Genomic DNA, 18,608 nt, shown 5'->3' on the forward strand with positions numbered 1-18,608 from the left:
AACATGCTGCCAATTGCTCGCCTGGGAAACATGCAGAGAAGTCCAAGATAGTGTTTTTTAGACTGGCTGCCACGAGCTGAATCGAATGCAGCCAAGAGCGAGCGTCTGTGACTTACGGTTCAGGAGTTATTCACAGAAACATGGTTCTGAACATGCTGCCAATTGCTCGCCTGGGAAACATGCAGAGAAGTCCAAGATAGTGTTTTTTAGACTGGCTGCCACGAGCTGAATCGAATGCAGCCAAGAGCGAGCGTCTGTGACTTACGGTTCAAGAGTTATTCACAGAAACATGGTTCTTTTACTGCCAGCCGCGAAAGCGAAAATAACCAAGATCGAGCGTCTAGGATTTACTTGTCAATAACTCGCCTGGGAAACATCCAGAGAAGTCAAACACAGTGCTCCTATACTAATTGCCAGGCGCTGAGACGAATGCCGCCAAGATCGAGCGTCTAGGACTTACGGTTAAGGAATTAGCCTCAGAAACATGGTTCTGAACATGCTGCCAATTGCTCGCCTGGGAAACATGCAGAGAAGTCCAAGATAGTGTTTTTTAGACTGGCTGCCACGAGCTGAATCGAATGCAGCCAAGAGCGAGCGTCTAGGACTTACGGTTCAGGAGTTATTCACAGAAACATGGTTCTGAACATGCTGCCAATTGCTCGCCTGGGAAACATGCAGAGAAGTCCAAGATAGTGTTTTTTAGACTGGCTGCCACGAGCTGAATCGAATGCAGCCAAGAGCGAGCGTCTGTGACTTACGGTTCAAGAGTTATTCACAGAAACATGGTTCTTTTACTGCCAGCCGCGAAAGCGAAAATAACCAAGATCGAGCGTCTAGGATTTACTTGTCAATAACTCGCCTGGGAAACATCCAGAGAAGTCAAACACAGTGCTCCTATACTAATTGCCAGGCGCTGAGACGAATGCCGCCAAGATCGAGCGTCTAGGACTTACGGTTAAGGAATTAGCCTCAGAAACATGGTTCTGAACATGCTGCCAATTGCTCGCCTGGGAAACATGCAGAGAAGTCCAAGATAGTGTTTTTTAGACTGGCTGCCACGAGCTGAATCGAATGCAGCCAAGAGCGAGCGTCTAGGACTTACGGTTCAGGAGTTATTCACAGAAACATGGTTCTGAACATGCTGCCAATTGCTCGCCTGGGAAACATGCAGAGAAGTCCAAGATAGTGTTTTTAGACTGGCTGCCACGAGCTGAATCGAATGCAGCCAAGAGCGAGCGTCTGTGACTTACGGTTCAGGAGTTATTCACAGAAACATGGTTCTGAACATGCTGCCAATTGCTCGCCTGGGAAACATGCAGAGAAGTCCAAGATAGTGTTTTTTAGACTGGCTGCCACGAGCTGAATCGAATGCAGCCAAGAGCGAGCGTCTGTGACTTACGGTTCAAGAGTTATTCACAGAAACATGGTTCTTTTACTGCCAGCCGCGAAAGCGAAAATAACCAAGATCGAGCGTCTAGGATTTACTTGTCAATAACTCGCCTGGGAAACATCCAGAGAAGTCAAACACAGTGCTCCTATACTAATTGCCAGGCGCTGAGACGAATGCCGCCAAGATCGAGCGTCTAGGACTTACGGTTAAGGAATTAGCCTCAGAAACATGGTTCTGAACATGCTGCCAATTGCTCGCCTGGGAAACATGCAGAGAAGTCCAAGATAGTGTTTTTTAGACTGGCTGCCACGAGCTGAATCGAATGCAGCCAAGAGCGAGCGTCTAGGACTTACGGTTCAGGAGTTATTCACAGAAACATGGTTCTGAACATGCTGCCAATTGCTCGCCTGGGAAACATGCAGAGAAGTCCAAGATAGTGTTTTTTAGACTGGCTGCCACGAGCTGAATCGAATGCAGCCAAGAGCGAGCATCTGTGACTTACGGTTCAAGAGTTATTCACAGAAACATGGTTCTTTTACTGCCAGCCGCGAAAGCGAAAATAACCAAGATCGAGCGTCTAGGATTTACTTGTCAATAGGGAAACATCCAGAGAAGTCAAACACAGTGCTCCTATACTAATTGCCAGGCGCTGAGACGAATGCCGCCAAGATCGAGCGTCTAGGACTTACGGTTAAGGAATTAGCCTCAGAAACATGGTTCTGAACATGCTGCCAATTGCTCGCCTGGGAAACATGCAGAGAAGTCCAAGATAGTGTTTTTTAGACTGGCTGCCACGAGCTGAATCGAATGCAGCCAAGAGCGAGCGTCTAGGACTTACGGTTCAGGAGTTATTCACAGAAACATGGTTCTGAACATGCTGCCAATTGCTCGCCTGGGAAACATGCAGAGAAGTCCAAGATAGTGTTTTTTAGACTGGCTGCCACGAGCTGAATCGAATGCAGCCAAGAGCGAGCGTCTGTGACTTACGGTTCAGGAGTTATTCACAGAAACATGGTTCTGAACATGCTGCCAATTGCTCGCCTGGGAAACATGCAGAGAAGTCCAAGATAGTGTTTTTTAGACTGGCTGCCACGAGCTGAATCGAATGCAGCCAAGAGCGAGCGTCTGTGACTTACGGTTCAAGAGTTATTCACAGAAACATGGTTCTTTTACTGCCAGCCGCGAAAGCGAAAATAACCAGATAAACACTGGCAGCGGCAGCAAGTGCATGCCCACAGCCACCCCTTGTTCCTTCACACCTTGTATCAGCTGTAATCCAGTCCAGTCCAGTGCTGCCTGCTGAGCAGCACTGACCAACACTGCCTGGGCCCAGGCTTTTATCTCTGAGGCCCCATTATGATGTCAGAAAGCTGGCTCTGGCTCCTCAGGGCTCCACTATGACACGTGCAAAGTTCCGTCTGAACTTTATATAAGACGGTGCGGCTCAGTCAGTCACTCAGTGTTGCCTGAGAGGGCAACACTGCAACAGCCGGCCACCAGGCTGTCTTTTTTTGCACAGCTAGTTGCCTCCAGGAGGCCACAAGAGGGAGACAAGGGACTGCAAAATGGAAAATAAGCATCCACCAACTTTACAGACAACTTCTCCTTGCTCCTACAACCTCCATCCTTGCACAGTTTGTTATTCTTCTAGGTAACATAGTAACAAATCCAAATTGCTGCTCTCTTTGTAGGCAAGCAAGGCTTTGTTGCAACTGCAATTCTTACTCCTTCTTGAAATGTAGGGACGACAGTACATTCCATCACATCCATCTAGTGTACACAGGTAGGTCCATTGTGGCGGGCGGGCGGCTTTAATGGCTGTTTGCTGTTCCCCTACTCCACTCCACTATTTGACTGTGGTGCTGCATCAATCAGTGGCTGGCTCAGGTGCAGCTCTTTAACTTACCTAAAAGGGAGGGCGGAGAGAAGACAAGGAAGGTGAATGAGCTGTTCCAATGTGAAATGCCGGAAACACAGACACACAGACGACACAAAACAAGAGGTGGCAATGTATTCATTAATTGCATTTAATCAATTAGCTCATTATCACTCATGCATTGTCCAACAGGTGTTGAAATAATGGGATTAAAAGGGGAGATCCCTTCAGAAAGACAGAAACAATGGCAAACACAAGAAACACTTTTGGAATCTGATTTTAGTCAACACATAAGGAAAGGGTGCACCGGTCCTGGAAATACTGTAATACCAGGTCAATGCGTGGAGTGGACAGAGCAAGCTCTATTTCCATCTCCCTGTTCTAAAAATCCATTTAATATATGGTCCCCAGATAGGGGACGTATCAGATATTAAACTGATAAGAACAGATTTTTTTAAGTTGGCTACCCCCTCGCGGGGGTGTCAATGATTTATTACTTAAAATTCAAAAAATATTTACAATGAATTACAGCTTTTTACAATGAATTACAGTAATAAAATCAATTTACATAAAAACACATAAAAGGGGACATGGTGGCAAATTCTTATATATTGGAGTTCCATTCTTTTACAAACCATTTATTTGAAAGGGTGGCATTTCTTTTTTTATCTAATAAATAATAAATGTACATCTCGCTAAAACAAAGACCTAAAACATCGTCAACAGATAAAACATCGTGCTTAAAAATCAGGATGTTCCTGGCCTTCCACAGAGCTTCTTTTACGCAGTTCATCGTCTTCCATGCAATAGTCTTTTGGTTCGCGGTTGGGCATCCAAAGAGTCCATATAAAATCATTTCGTAAGTCAAGTCCTTTAGGTCTGCCATCTTCTTCATTAGAGGGAATATCTTTATCCAAATATGTTTAGTAAAATCGCAAGTCCAAAAAATATGACGCACGGTCTCCTCAGCCTGGCAGCCTTCCCTCGGACAGATGGCAGACCTCGCGAATCCTCTCCTGAATTGGAATGCCCGGCATGGAAGACATTGATGAACGCAGCTCCAGGCCAGGTCCATCTGTGTATTAAAAAGATAAAACACATTAACCATTTTGAAGATAAAAGCACAGCGTTCATTATTAAAATTTTCAATATTAGTGACGACTTCATTTCCTCTTATGTCTTTTATAAGTTTCTTACTGTTTATCATATCATTAAAATTTTTCCCTTTAAAATTAAACAAGGCCACTATTTTCTCTAAAATCACGTAATTTGCTGGTAGATTAAAAGCATAAGGTGAGGTTAAAACAATTTCAAACCACCCCATCCTTCGCATAAAAAACCCAGTATTAAAACGTAGAAAATAAGACCAATGATGTTGTTTAAAAAGAGAATTAAGACAGAAACAAAAGTACTTGATTAAAAGAAACCTATTAAAATCTGGAAAGTCTTTGCCACCCTTTGGTTTGATTTTCATTACCGTCTCACGTTTAAGTTTCTCCATTCTGGAACTCCAAAAGAAGGTAAAACAAGCTTTAGTAATTTTTCTTAATAAAACCGTGGGAGGAGGGAAAACCATGCTTAAGTATAAAAGCAAAGGTAAAATTATCATTTTAATTATTAAAATTTTTCCCTCCATGGTAAGCTTCCTCATGTTCCACATGCATATTTTTTGATTTACCTTCTGCGCCACCATGTCCCAACTGATAAAACCATTGTCGTACCCACTGAAGGAGACACCTAAAATTTTAATATTATCAGACACAGGAACCGGTATATCTCTAAGAGCCATGCTTCCTATGTTTAAAATATGACTCTTGCTGAAGTTTACTTTAAAACCGGAAGCACAGCAATAAAACTCGATTTGCCTAAGGGTTCTCTGAAGCGACAGGGCGTCCCTACATAAAACCGCCACATCATCCATGTACCCCACTGCTTTGGCCTCTACGCCGCCTCCCCCGGGCAGGGGGACTCCACGGATACACTTATCGCGGCGAATTGCGCATAACAGAGGCTCCAATGCACATATAAAAAGCAGTGGGGACAAGGGACACCCCTGCTTCACCCCAGAGTTTAAAAATACGTCCTGTGTCTTAAAACCATTCACTAAAATTTTGCTGGTGCATTCTCTGTAAAAGGCTTTAATAGATAATAAAAATCCTTCAGGTATACCCATACGTTCTAAAACCTTAAAAAGATAAAAATGAGAGACACGGTCGAACGCCTTCTCAAAGTCTATAGATAAAATGGCTAATTTAACTTTTCTAGACCTCGTGTCCTCAATCACGTCTTTTATTAGGTTTAAATTATCCCAGATGCTGCGGCCTGGCACCCCACACACCTGGTCAGAGTGTATAATGTGGGGTATTATGGCTTTTAATCTATTTGCACATATTTTAGCCATAATTTTATAGTCGCTATTTAGAAGGGTTATTGGTCTCCAATTCTTTAAAACTGCGATGTCACCCGTCTTATACAGCAGGGAGACCTCACCCTTCCGCCAGGACTTAGGCAGCATCTTGGAATTAAAAACATCAGAAAAAAGGTTAAAAAGATCCTCTTTTAAAATGTCATAAAATTTTACATAAAACTCACTGGGTATACCGTCCGGTCCGGGAACTTTCCCTGTTTTAAAACTCTTAACAGTTTCTAAAACCTCCTGCTCCGTCAGCTCCTGTAATAAAAAATTCTGGGAGACAGGGTCTAAAACAGTAGTAATCTCCTTCAGTGAGTCACGCATAAAATTATGATCCACAGTCTTAACATTAAAAAGGTCAGTGTAAAACTCATGAACTTTACTTAAAAGACCCTGTACATCTGACACCCCTTCTATATTTTTGATAATTGCCTTTTTGTTATTTATTTTCTTAAAAAAGTACCTGGAGCAGGTCTCGTTCTCCTCCACATGTTGTATTTTTGAACGGAATATAATCTCTTTACCTTTCTGCTCCAGGCACTGGGCTATCTCCTTTTTCAAATTGGTGATGTCATCTTTAACGTCTATGTCATGATCTTGCATTTTGTACAGGGTCTGCAGACGGGTATTGAGAATTTTAAAAAAAGCGTATTTCTCTTTGGCTTTCGCCACGCTTTTCTTAATAAAAAAATCTTTTATTTTCTTTTTCATTTTCTCCCACCATGCACTGATGGGAGTACGTGTGTCTCTTACCCGCCTGCTTTCTTGGTAAAATTCAATAAAATCTGCTAAAACCTGTGGATCGTCTAAAAGGGAAACATTCATCTTCCAGGACTTTTTACATACAATATTATTAAGATCATGCTTTACTTTAAAAGATAAAAGCCTGTGATCTGAAAACACATTGGTTAAAACTTCACAATTAAAAGGCAGTAAATTTTCAGAACAAAAGATAAAATCAATCCTGGAGCTACAGGTGGCGTTGCTCCAGGTAACGCCGGCTTCCTCTGGACTGCTCCTGTTACATTCTTTGTATATGTCTTTTAATTTAAAATCAGTCACGATATCCTTGAGCAGTCCAGAGGTCTTGTCATAGTTCCTACTCGTACTGTTGGTAAGCCGGCGTTCTCCTCTCAGGATACAATTAAAATCACCTGCGAGGATAAAAGGCTCAGATGTGTTGATAAAAAGCGGTAAAATCTCCAGCATCCTCGCTCTTTCGTTCTTTTCTGGTGATCCGTAAAAATTTAAAAACTGCCACTTTACACCATCAATAAAAGCTTTAACCATTAAAATACGTCCTGGTAAGATTTCTTGAATAAAATCAATTAAAACGTTTCCCTTAAAAAGAATGGCGACCCCTGCTGATCTGGACTCGTTGGATCCAGACCAGACTGATGGACCATACTTCCAATCCTTTTTGTAATTTTCATATCTCATTGTATGGGGAATGCCGCACTCCTGCAGGAAAAATACAGAGGCTGCCAGGCAAGATAAAAAATTGAAGAGAGCAACCCTTCTCACTTTTGACTTGGCGCCCCTCACGTTGAGGGAGATTCCCATGAGCTCAGACATCGTGGAGAGTTAAAGCAAAATTCTGATTTTAAAATAATAAATAATAGGCGCACTTAAAATCAGATTGCTCCTCCACCAGCAATACCCGAAACCTCACTTGAACTCATGGCCCCGCCCTCATCCGACTCAACTGAAAAGAGGGACGAGGCAGGAGAAGAACTACTGTCGCTGAGAGCTGAGCCAGCAACACTCACCTCGTACACGGGGAGCCCAGACTCGCACAGCCTCACCTGGGTCTCTCTCGGTTGACCGACTGGGTCCATGTCTGGTGGGTCCCCCAAGGGCCCCGCCTCTCCCCCCTGGGCCCGTGAAGGCCGGTCTAGAGGGGGAGGTTGTGCGCATGGCGGGGTGTCCGATAATACGGAGGGAGCAGTGCCCGTCCTCCTCACCAGTGCAGGCGAGGAGGGGGTCCCAGGAGGAGCCACATCTTTCCGCACGGACGTATCCATCTGCTCCTCCCCTGTCTCCCTCCTACTGGCACGTTCTTGCTTCCCCTTTTTACGGGGACCCACCTGTACCCAGTCTTCTCCTTCCGAGTCGGTCTCTAGAGACCCAGGATTAGGAGCAGGCCCGGCACCGCCTGAGCAACCAGCCGTCTGGGATGCCACAGGTTCATCGATGGCCTGCTCCTTTTCTGCCTTCCTCTTGGCCTGCCGTTTTTCCTTGGCGCTGGGCTCATTTTTATCCCCTGAGGTCGCTGGCTGAGAGGCACCTGTTTTGGCTTCGGCTAGCCGTACTCTTGAAGCCCAGGTACCTCTCTGCTCTTTCGCCGCAACAGCTTGTTCTCCTCCTTGAGGACGGGACTGCTCTGCTGGTGGAGCACGTGGGGGCACCTCGGGTTGCTCATCTTCTTCGCCTCGGTACCTATGTGGACAAGCATAATAAAGATGACCAGTTTTTTGACAAAAATTGCATTTTTTCTCTTCTGTACATTCTCTCATTGTGTGTTGTTTACTTCCACAGTTCCTGCAGGTGACATCGCAGTTAAAACTGGTATGTCCATAGGTACCGCAGGCCCTGCAGAAGTTTGGCATTCCTGAGAAATAGAGGTCGCCATTCACATTCCCAAGTTTAAAACGAGCAGGTGGTAGCTTCGTTTCTTGGGTGGAGGGGTCCTTTATTAGCGTAACAATAAATTTCCATTTGACGGTCCACACACCGCACTCGTTCATAACTCTCCCCAGCAGCTTAACGTTCTTAAAGTATGCAGCAAGAAACGCCGCCACTTCCTGATCTTTCACGTATGGGGAATACATTTTAATCACTACGAGTTTGGTTACTTCAAAAGCGTGTTCAATTACCTGGACTCCCAAGGCCATGAGTTCACCTTGTTGCCTCTCAGCTTTTCCCATGGCATCACGGAGGATTCCTTCTCCCATAAAAGTCACGTCGTACACTCCACGCCTTGGGTAGTCCTGGATCGCCAAAATCTCGTTCTTGTGGACCGCCAACCGCTTTTCCAAAATATCGTGGACAAGGAACTTGAGACCACGAGGACCGCCTCCACCCTCTGCCAAGATAAATCTTGCAGTATTCCGCAACCGGGCGTATACCGGCACCGCATCAGGTCCGCCTGCCATTTGCGTGGCCAGGTCGGTACCGCACAGCTTGCGCTGCGCCCTTTGGGTTCAAGGAGACACACCAAAGGGCTGGGGGGGGGATCGCAACTCGTTGCTCAGGACTAAGCCTCTCTCCCAAATAGCAGCACGGGGGTGAAGTCCAGGCGAACCTGGACGATCCCCCGAGGCCGAGAGAGAGGGTACCTGAGCACCTTCTGACTAAAAACCTCCTGTATAAATACACTTGGTCTTAGCCAAAAGGCCGAGAAGCGATAACCCGAACGGGCCACGCGTTGCCCGAGCCTGCCTGATACTGCTGTTCAGCCCTTGCAGCGATTCAGCCTACTTCTAGGCAATTCCATGGGGCCCTGCAGGCTCACACACTCACAGCTACACGGGAGGTGAATAAAGGCCGGAGAGGAAGCCAGACAGGATTTGCTTCTTTTGCTTGCACCACAATGCAGTGCTGAAAGAGGAGGAATCTACATAAAAACGCCTTCCTGGCAACGCCCAAATGCCCTGCTGCCATGCAGATAAACACTGGCAGCGGCAGCAAGTGCATGCCCACAGCCACCCCTTGTTCCTTCACACCTTGTATCAGCTGTAATCCAGTCCAGTCCAGTGCTGCCTGCTGAGCAGCACTGACCAACACTGCCTGGGCCCAGGCTTTTATCTCTGAGGCCCCATTATGATGTCAGAAAGCTGGCTCTGGCTTCTCAGGGCTCCACTATGACACGTGCAAAGTTCCGTCTGAACTTTATATAAGACGGTGCGGCTCAGTCAGTCACTCAGTGTTGCCTGAGAGGGCAACACTGCAACAGCCGGCCGCCAGGCTGGCTTTTTTTGCACAGCTAGTTGCCTCCAGGAGGCCACAAGAGGGAGACAAGGGACTGCAAAATGGAAAATAAGCATCCACCAACTTTACAGACAACTTCTCCTTGCTCCTACAACCTCCATCCTTGCACAGTTTGTTATTCTTCTAGGTAACATAGTAACAAATCCAAATTGCTGCTCTCTTTGTAGGCAAGCAAGGCTTTGTTGCAACTGCAATTCTTACTCCTTCTTGAAATGTAGGGACGACAGTACATTCCATCACATCCATCTAGTGTACACAGGTAGGTCCATTGTGGCGGGCGGGCGGCTTTAATGGCTGTTTGCTGTTCCCCTACTCCACTCCACTATTTGACTGTGGTGCTGCATCAATCAGTAGCTGGCTCAGGTGCAGCTCTTTAACTTACCTAAAAGGGAGGGCGGAGAGAAGACAAGGAAGGTGAATGAGCTGTTCCAATGTGAAATGCCGGAAACACAGACACACAGACGACACAAAACAAGAGGTGGCAATGTATTCATTAATTGCATTTAATCAATTAGCTCATTATCACTCATGCATTGTCCAACAGGTGTTGAAATAATGGGATTAAAAGGGGAGATCCCTTCAGAAAGACAGAAACAATGGCAAACACAAAAAACACTTTTGGAATCTGATTTTAGTCAACACATAAGGAAAGGGTGCACCGGTCCTGGAAATACTGCAATACCAGGTCAATACGTGGAGTGGACAGAGCAAGCTCTATTTCCATCTCCCTGTTCTAAAAATCCATTTAATATATGGTCCCCAGATAGGGGACGTATCAGATATTAAACTGATAAGAACAGATACTACACTTGATCTTAGCCAAAAGGCCGAGAAGCGATAACCCGAACGGGCCGCGCGTTGCCCGAGCCTGCCCGATACTGCTGTTCAACCCTTGCAGCGATTCAGCCTACTTCTAGGCAATTCCATGGGGCCCTGCAGGCTCACACACTCACAGCTACACGGGAGGTGAATAAAGGCCGGAGAGGAAGCCAGACAGGATTTGCTTCTTTTGCTTGCACCACAATGCAGTGCTGAAAGAGGAGGAATCTAAATAAAAACGCCTTCCTGGCAACGCCCAAATGCCCTGCTGCCATGCAGATAAACACTGGCAGCGGCAGCAAGTGCATGCCCACAGCCACCCCTTGTTCCTTCACACCTTGTATCAGCTGTAATCCAGTCCAGTCCAGTGCTGCCTGCTGAGCAGCACTGACCAACACTGCCTGGGCCCAGGCTTTTATCTCTGAGGCCCCATTATGATGTCAGAAAGCTGGCTCTGGCTCCTCAGGGCTCCACTATGACACGTGCAAAGTTCCGTCTGAACTTTATATAAGACGGTGCGGCTCAGTCAGTCACTCAGTGTTGCCTGAGAGGGCAACACTGCAACAGCCGGCCGCCAGGCTGTCTTTTTTTGCACAGCTAGTTGCCTCCAGGAGGCCACAAGAGGGAGACAAGGGACTGCAAAATGGAAAATAAGCATCCACCAACTTTACAGACAACTTCTCCTTGCTCCTACAACCTCCATCCTTGCACAGTTTGTTATTCTTCTAGGTAACATAGTAACAAATCCAAATTGCTGCTCTCTTTGTAGGCAAGCAAGGCTTTGTTGCAACTGCAATTCTTACTCCTTCTTGAAATGTAGGGACGACAGTACATTCCATCACATCCATCTAGTGTACACAGGTAGGTCCATTGTGGCGGGCGGGCGGGCGGGCGGCTTTAATGGCTGTTTGCTGTTCCCCTACTCCACTCCACTATTTGACTGTGGTGCTGCATCAATCAGTGGCTGGCTCAGGTGCAGCTCTTTAACTTACCTAAAAGGGAGGGCGGAGAGAAGACAAGGAAGGTGAATGAGCTGTTCCAATGTGAAATGCCGGAAACACAGACACACAGACGACACAAAACAAGAGGTGGCAATGTATTCATTAATTGCATTTAATCAATTAGCTCATTATCACTCATGCATTGTCCAACAGGTGTTGAAATAATGGGATTAAAAGGGGAGATCCCTTCAGAAAGACAGAAACAATGGCAAACACAAAAAACACTTTTGGAATCTGATTTTAGTCAACACATAAGGAAAGGGTGCACCGGTCCTGGAAATACTGCAATACCAGGTCAATCCTGTCTGGCTTCCTCTCCGGCCTTTATTCACCTCCCGTGTAGCTGTGAGTGTGTGAGCCTGCAGGGCCCCATGGAATTGCCTAGAAGTAGGCTGAATCGCTGCAAGGGCTGAACAGCAGTATCGGGCAGGCTCGGGCAACGCGCGGCCCGTTCGGGTTATCGCTTCTCGGCCTTTTGGCTAAGATCAAGTGTAGTATCTGTTCTTATCAGTTTAATATCTGATACGTCCCCTATCTGGGGACCATATATTAAATGGATTTTTAGAACAGGGAGATGGAAATAGAGCTTGCTCTGTCCACTCCACGCATTGACCTGGTATTGAAGTATTTCCAGGACCGGTGCACCCTTTCCTTATGTGTTGACTAAAATCAGATTCCAAAAGTGTTTTTTGTGTTTGCCATTGTTTCTGTCTTTCTGAAGGGATCTCCCCTTTTAATCCCATTATTTCAACACCTGTTGGACAATGCATGAGTGATAATGAGCTAATTGATTAAATGCAATTAATGAATACATTGCCACCTCTTGTTTTGTGTCGTCTGTGTGTCTGTGTTTCCGGCATTTCACATTGGAACAGCTCATTCACCTTCCTTGTCTTCTTTCCGCCCTCCCTTTTAGGTAAGTTAAAGAGCTGCACCTGAGCCAGCCACTGATTGATGCAGCACCACAGTCAAATAGTGGAGTGGAGTAGGGGAACAGCAAACATCCCACATTCGCTTATAAAACTCCACTGGCAACCCATCCTCTCCCGGTGTTCTATTCACTGACATGCTTTCAATAGCTGATTTAACCTCTTCCTCCCCAACTCCTCTCACCAGCCTATCATACTCCACTCTGTCCACCTGCTTCTCAATCACAGCCACCACCTCCGACTCCAAATCTCTATCACACTCCTTTACTGCATACAATTCTCTGTAAAACTCTTCAACCACTCCTAACACCACTTTCCCTTTTACCACATTCCCATCCTTATCATACACACATACCAAATCCTCTTTTCTCCCAATCACTTTTTAAAAAAAATATCTCGAACATTTCTCATTCTTTTCTAACTTATCCAATCTTGCTTGATACATAATTTCCTTACCCTTTTTCACCATCCATTCTTTCATATTCTTCTTAACTTCCTCAATCTTCTCATCCACCTCCCAACCATTCTTCTTCAAACTTCTCAAAAACCCCAATCTTTTATACAAGCACTCATACTTTCTCCTTCTACCAGCTGCTCTTCTATAACCAACTTTCTTAAAATATACTTTTGTCTTTTCCTTCACCCAATCCCACCACTCCAACACATCTACAAACTCATTCTTCCTTCTACACCAACTCCCATACAAATTAACATATTTCCCATACACCTCCTCATCTTCTAACAAATTAACATTTAATTTCCATAAACCCCTCCCACTTATACATTCCACATCCAAAACCAGTTCACACATCACACACTCATGATCCGAATATATTACCCTCATTTGCATATAATTTTTACCCATAATACCTTTCGACACAAAACACATATCTAGTCTCGAACTATAATTACCCCTGTCTGAAAAATATGTATCTTGGGGGTCTACCCCACATAATTTTATCACATCCTTCAACTGAAAATCAAACAATATATTTTTAACCACATTACCAGACACATCCACATTTTTTCCATCAATCTCACAATTAAAGTCCCCTATCCACACAACCGGATCCTTCCCAGGCAAAAACATTTTAACTTTTTCAAACAATTCCACTCTTTCATTCTTATTAACTGGAGCATATATATTAACCCCTTCCCGCTCCTTGACGTACTATTACGTCATGGCAGGTGTATCGTTCGCGCTCCATGCCGTAATAGTACGTCACGGGAGTAACGGCCGTTTCGGCCGTCCTCCCGACACATACAGGAGCTGTGACGCTGCTGTCTTGTTCAGCAGCTGTCACAGCTCCTACAGCGGGGACCGATCGCTGTGTCCCCGCTGATTAACCCCTTAAAAGCCGCGTTCTATAGAGATCGCGGCTTTTTAGGGGTTAAGCTGCCATCGCCGGCCTGCTACGCGATAGCGGCCGGCGATGGTGACTATGGCAACCGGACACCAAACAATGGCGTCCGGCTATGCCATAGACGGAAGCCTAGTGGGTCCTGACAACGTCAGGACCCACTATGCTTGCTGTCAGTGAGTAGCTGACAGTTCTAATACACTGCACTACGCATGTAGTGCAGTGTATTAGAATAGCGATCAGGGCCTCCTGCCCTCATGTCCCCTAGTGGGACAAAGTAATAAAGTAAAAAAAAAGTTAAAAAAAGATGTGTAAAAATAAGAAAATAAAAGTTTTAAAAGTAATAAAAGTAAAAGTCCCACTTTTTCCCTTATCAGGCCTTTATTATTAATAAAAATATATAAACAAACAAATAAACTATACATAATTGGTATCGCCGCGTCCGTAACGGCCTGAACTACAAAATTATTTTGTTATTTATCCCGCACGGTGAACGCCGTAAAAAAAAATATTAATAAACCGTACCACAATCACAATTGTTTGGTCACTTCACCTCCCAAAAAATTGAATAAAAAGAGATCAAAAAGTCGCATGTACCTAAAAATGGTACTGATGGAAACTACAGTTCGTTACGCAAAAAATAAGTCCTCGCACGGCTTTATTGATTGAAAAATAAAAACGTTATGGCTCTTAGAATAAGGTAACACAAAAAGTGAATGATTGTTTACAAAACGTATTTTATTGTGCAAACGCCATAAGACATAAAAAAAAAACTATAAACATCTGGTATCGCCGTGATCGTATCGCCCCGCAGAATAAAGTTAATATATCATTTATAGCGCACGGTGAACGCTGTAAAAAAAAAAGTATACAAAAACAATAGTAGAATTGCTGTTTATTAGTCACCACGCCACCTAAAAATGGAATAAAAACTGATCAAAAAGCCGCATGCACCCCATGAAAACTACAATGGATTCCTCAAGGGGTCTAGTTTCCAAATTGGGGTCACTTTTGGGGGGTTTCCAATGTTTTGGCACCACAAGACCTCTTCAAACCGGACATGGTGCCTAATAAAAAAGAGGGCTCAAAATCCGCTAGGTGCTCCTTTGCTTCGGAGGCCGGTGCTTCAGTCCATTACCGCCCGAGGGCAACATGTGGGATATTTCTCTAAACTGCAGAATCTGGGCAATAAGTATTGAGTTGCGTTTCTCTGATAAATCCTTTTGTGTTATAAAAAAAATGGTATAAAAAGAGTAAATTTCACCTCTACTTTGCTCTAAATTTCTGTGAAACACCTAAAGGGTTCATAAACTTTCTAAATGCTGTTGTGAATACTTTGAGGGGTCTAGTTTCTAAAATGGGGTGTTTGATAGGGGTTTCTAATATATGGGCCCCTCAAAGCAACTTCAGAAATGAACTGGAACCTAAAAAAATAAATAAATGAGGCAATACTTCGCTTCTTACATTATACTGATAATGAGCCGTGCCCACTCCGAGATGACCCCAGTTTTGACCGTTTGTATAAACGGAGACCCCTATTAGACCGTTCCAGTGCCCGGTTTTCCCAAGCATACACCCCCGAGAAGTGTTTTTCTATTGATGAGTCCCTGGTACATTTTAAAGGGAGGGTTCAATTCCGCCAGTACCTGCCAGGTAAGAGGGCAAGGTATGGCGTGAAGATGTATAAGCTGTGCGAGAGTGCATCAGGGTATACCTACAGGTTTAGGATATATGAAGGAAAGGCCACCCCCAAACCAGACTGCATCCTGGACTACAATAGGTACATGGGAGGGATGGACTTGTCAAATCAAGTCCTGAAGCCCTACAGCGCCATGCGGTGTAGTATAAGAAGCTGGCCGGGCACATCATACAGATGGCTTTGTACAATGCGTATGTGCTACGTCGATGTGCAGGCCAGAGGGGAACTTTCCTGGAATTTCAAGAACTAATCTTTAGGGACCAGGAAGGGGGGGCGCATCGTACCAGGGCAACACTTTCCAGGAGAAGGTCCCCAAACCGGTGGAAAGGGAAAGAGTCAAAAGAGGTGCAGAGTCTGCTATAAGAGGGGGATAAGGAAGAACACAATATACCAATGTGACACGTGTCCCGAAAAACCAGGGCTCTGTATAAAAGATTGTTTTAAAATGTATCATACATCCCTTGATTTTCAATTTACCCTGATGCACTCCGCACAGCTTACCCCCCTCATCTTTCCCTTCTGAGCCCTGCCGTATGCCCAGGCAGCTGATAACAGCCACATGTAGGGTATTGTCGTACCCAGGAGAACCCACATTACAATTTAAGGGGTGTATATCTCCGGTGGCGCATGCTGGGCACACTATATTGGACACTGAAATGGCATATACATATATAAAATTGCAAATCTCACACTGCACCATCTGCTGCGCATTATCTTTTACACAGTACCTGTGGGGTCAAAATGCTCACTACACCTCTAGATGAATGTCTTAAGGGGTGTAGTTTTTAAAATGGGGTCACTTCTCGGGGGTTTCAACTGTACTGGTACCTCAGGGGCTTCTGCACACATGACTTAGCACCAGAAAAGCTCCAGTAGGCCAAATGGTGGTCCTTTCCTTCTGAGCCCTCCCATGGGCCCAAAGGGCAGTTTATCACCACAAATGGGGTATTGCCGCACTAAGGACAAATTGGGCAACAAAATGGGGTATGTTGTTCCTTGTGAAAATAAGAAATTTTGATCAAAAATGACATCTTATTGGAAAAAATATCATTTTTTTCATTTCACAGCCCAATTCAAATAGGTGCTGTGAAAAAACTGTGCGGTCAAAATGATAACAAAAACCATAAATGAATTCCTTGAGGGGTGTAGTTTCCAAAATGGGGTCACTTCTGGTGGGTTTCCATTGCTTTGATACCTCTGGGGCTCTGCAAATGCAACATGGCACCCGAAAACCAATCCAGCAAAATCTGGACTCCAACAAACACATAGCGCTCCTTTCCGTCTGAGCCCTCCCATGGGCCCAAACGGCAGTTTATCACCACAAATGGGGTATTGTCGCACTAAGGACAAATTGGGCAACAAAATGGGGTATGTTGTTACCTGTGAAAATAATAAATTTTGATCAAAAATGACATCTTATTGGAAAAAATATAATTTTTTTCATTTCACAGCCCAATTCAAATAGGTGCTGTGAAAAACCTGTGCGGTCAAAATGATAACAAAAACCATAAATGAATTCCTTGAGGGGTGTAGTTTCCAAAATGGGGTCACTTCTGGTGGGTTTCCATTGCTTTGATACCTCTGGGGCTCTGCAAATGCGACATGGCACCCGAAAACCAATCCAGCAAAATCTGGACTCCAACAAACACATAGCGCTCCTTTCCTTCTGAGCCCTCCCATGGGCCCAAACGGCAGTTTATCACCACAAATGGGGTATTGCCGCACTAAGGACAAATTGGGCAACAAAATGGGGTATGTTGTTCCCTGTGAAAATAAGAAAATTTTATCAAAAATGACATTTTATTGGAAAAAATATCATTTTTTTCATTTCACAGCCCAATTCAAATAGGTGCTGTGAAAAAACTGTGCGGTCAAAATGATAACAAAAACCATAAATGAATTCCTTGAGGGGTGTAATTTCCAAAATGGGGTCACTTCTGGTGGGTTTCCATTGTTTTGATACCTCAACGCCTCTTCAAACCTGGCATGCTGCCTAAAATATATTCTAATAAAAAAGAGGCCTCAAAATGCACTAGGTGCTTCTTTGCTTCTAGGGCTTGTGTTTTAGTCCACGAGCGCAGTAGGGCCACATGTGGGACATTTCTAAAAACTGCAGAATCTGGACAATACATATTTAGTAGTGTTTCTCTGGTAAAACCTTCTCTGTTACTAAAAAAAAATTGAATAAAATTGAAATTTAGCCGAAAAAATTAAATTTGCAAATTTAATTTCCACTTTGCTTTAATTCCTGTGAAATGCCTGAAGGGTTAAAAAACTTTCTATATGCTGTTTTGAATACTTTGAGGGGTCTAGTTTTTAAAATGGGGTGTTTTATGGGGGTTTCTAATACATAGGCCCCTCAAATCCACTTCAGAACTGAACTGGCACCTTCAAAAAAAGGCTTTTGAAATTTTCTTAAGAATATGAGAAATTGCTGTTTATGTTCTAAGCCTTGTAACGTCCAAGAAAAATAAAATAATGTTCAAAAAACGATGCCAATCTAAAGTACACATATGGGAAATGTGAACTAGTAACTATTTTGGGTGGTATAACCGTCTGTTTTTCAAGCAGATGCATTTAAATTCTGAAAAATGCTATTTTTTGTAAATTTTCTCTAAATTTTGCAATTTTTCACAAATAAAGACTGAATATATCGACCAAATTTTACCACGAACATGAAGCCCAAAGTGTCACGAGAAAACAATCTCAGAATCGCTTGGATAGGTTTAAGCATTCCGACGTTATTACCACATAAAGTGAAATATGTCAGATTTGAAAAATGGGCTCTGAGCCTTAAGGCCCAAACTAGGCTGCGTCCTTAAGGGGTTAATTATACGAACATTCACTCTATTAAATCTCACCACCACCATCACACACCTTCCCTCCTCAATAACAGTATGACTACAAATTTCTATTTTTTTGTTTTTGAATAAAATCCCCACACCATCATTTCTATTTTTGTTTGACACTGACCATATTGCAGGCCCGTGCACCCACTCCTCCTGCCCCACCACAAAATCCAATCCACACTCTTGAACACAAATGACATCAACATTTTGATTTGCTAATATATCTAGTATAAGAGCTCTTCTGGCTCTACTCCTAAACATACGCACATTGGATGACAAAA

General features: G+C 44.2%; 2 non-coding genes and 1 pseudogene across 2 annotated transcripts; 1 reads left to right on the top strand and 2 right to left on the bottom strand.

Moving 5' to 3' along the window:
• Window positions 1-3,562: 3,562 nt before the first annotated feature.
• Window positions 3,563-3,781, bottom strand: LOC142734368 (U2 spliceosomal RNA; annotated as a pseudogene).
• A 6,536-nt stretch (window positions 3,782-10,317) lies between these two features.
• LOC142734358 (U2 spliceosomal RNA) lies at window positions 10,318-10,508 on the bottom strand. Its single transcript, XR_012880334.1, has one exon. It is a non-coding gene; the product is annotated as a U2 spliceosomal RNA (small nuclear RNA).
• A 1,440-nt stretch (window positions 10,509-11,948) lies between these two features.
• LOC142734370 (U2 spliceosomal RNA) lies at window positions 11,949-12,139 on the top strand. The gene has a single exon (XR_012880342.1). It is a non-coding gene; the product is annotated as a U2 spliceosomal RNA (small nuclear RNA).
• The last annotated feature ends 6,469 nt before the right edge of the window (window positions 12,140-18,608 follow it).

Source organism: Rhinoderma darwinii, unplaced genomic scaffold, assembly GCF_050947455.1.
Source record: "Rhinoderma darwinii isolate aRhiDar2 unplaced genomic scaffold, aRhiDar2.hap1 Scaffold_974, whole genome shotgun sequence".
Taxonomy (NCBI): Eukaryota; Metazoa; Chordata; class Amphibia; order Anura; family Rhinodermatidae; genus Rhinoderma; species Rhinoderma darwinii.